The sequence below is a fragment of the Merops nubicus genome, unplaced genomic scaffold (genome assembly GCF_000691845.1).
Source record: "Merops nubicus isolate BGI_N331 unplaced genomic scaffold, ASM69184v1 scaffold28119, whole genome shotgun sequence".
Classification (NCBI taxonomy): domain Eukaryota; kingdom Metazoa; phylum Chordata; class Aves; order Coraciiformes; family Meropidae; genus Merops; species Merops nubicus.
Genome location: NW_008632057.1, coordinates 276 through 1,746, shown reverse-complemented (window position 1 = coordinate 1,746; position 1,471 = coordinate 276). Strand labels below are relative to the sequence as shown.

The window sequence follows — 1,471 nt, the reverse complement described above, 5'->3', positions numbered from 1 at the left end:
CCCTAAGCGAGAATCATACCCCTAGACTAACGAGCCGGGGTGCTGCACCCCCCCTGTCCCCCCGCAGCATCTCTGCCCCACAATTTTGGGGCTTTGTGGGCACGGCTGCTGTTGCCTTTTGCCCCTGGCACAGCCTGGAGCCAGGAAGATCATCTTACCATAGCCAGGGTGTGGGGCAGGGGCTGGAGGTGGCCACAGCATGTTTGCCCCAGCCCTAGTGCCCTTGGGGGCAGCTGGGCACAGGGGTCGGGGGGCACCACTGGGCACAGCCATGCCTGCAAGCAGAGGGATGTAACTCAGCAGGAGAGAACTTGTTTTGCATGTCAGAGGCCCTGGGTTTAACCCCCAGCATCTCCAGCTCCCTTTGCCCCCCCAGAGTCCCATCCGTGCCAGCTGAGGTGCCAGCAGAGCCCCCCAGCTCCCCCAGAAAAGCCCTGGCACTGTCTTCACCCCATGCCAAGACCCCTGAGAGAGGGAGCTGCCAAGGTCATAGAATCCTAGAATCATTTTGGTTGGGAAAGATGTTTAAGGACATCGAGTTCATCCATTCCCTCACTGGTTCCTAAAGTTCAAAAGTTTAAGCTTATCCAAACTTCTTGAGGTAGGGATCTGGTTTGGTTTAGTTCTCATTCAAGTTCTCAGGTTCTTATTATCTTCTTGTTTGGATTTTTATATGTAAGGTGACCAACCTGTCACCTTGGGGCACCAGTGATTGCACCTCTCCACTCTGCACCCTGTCTCCTTATCATCCCTTGTTGGGAAGACTCATTCCTCACCTTCCTTTCCCTTCCATCAGTACCTAGCTCGTTGGTCGAGGGGTCTGATCCTCACTGAGGACGTGAGAGGCCCCAGGTTTAACCTCCAGACAAGCCCTCCTTTTGGGCACACACCACCCAGAGCTCATCTTGGACCCTGTTGGCAACTTTTACCCCCCCAGGGTCACCTCCCAGCCCCTGGGGCTTTGAGCTCAGTGTGACAGCAAGGTCTCAAACCCATCACCACCATCCCAATCCTCTGCCCAGGCCCCTTGGTCCTTCAGGTGATGGTGTCGGGGTGATGTTGGGATGGGGATAGGGGCTGTGTCCACGGAGCACCCCGTGGCTGTGGGGCACCCCATGGCAGTGGGGCAAGTGGGCACCATGGCTCAGCTGGTTAAAGCACCTGTCTAGTAAACAGGAGATCCTGGGTTCAACTCCCAGTGGTGCCTGGCCACCAGGGTGGTTTTTTCCTCCTTGCTTCAAGCTGGGGACCCTGCTGAGGGGGCTCTGCCTCGAGTAGGAGTCCATGGTGGCCTCACTCTCTTCTGCCCTATCAGGATTTCTGCCAGTGCTTGAGGTCTCCCAACCCTTTGCCCTTTGAGGAGAGTCCATCTGCAACTTCTCAGCTGTCCCCTTTGGTGGTGGACGTGCCTCTAAGTCCTGTCAGGGCACAGCTCCCACTTCTTTGTCCAGCTGACCCAGTTTGCACCCTC

General features: G+C 56.7%; 1 non-coding gene across 1 annotated transcript; it reads left to right on the top strand.

The window, feature by feature from the left end:
• Nucleotides 1-1,133: 1,133 nt before the first annotated feature.
• Nucleotides 1,134-1,207, top strand: TRNAT-AGU. The gene has a single exon. It is a non-coding gene; the product is annotated as a tRNA-Thr (tRNA).
• Nucleotides 1,208-1,471: the final 264 nt, after the last annotated feature.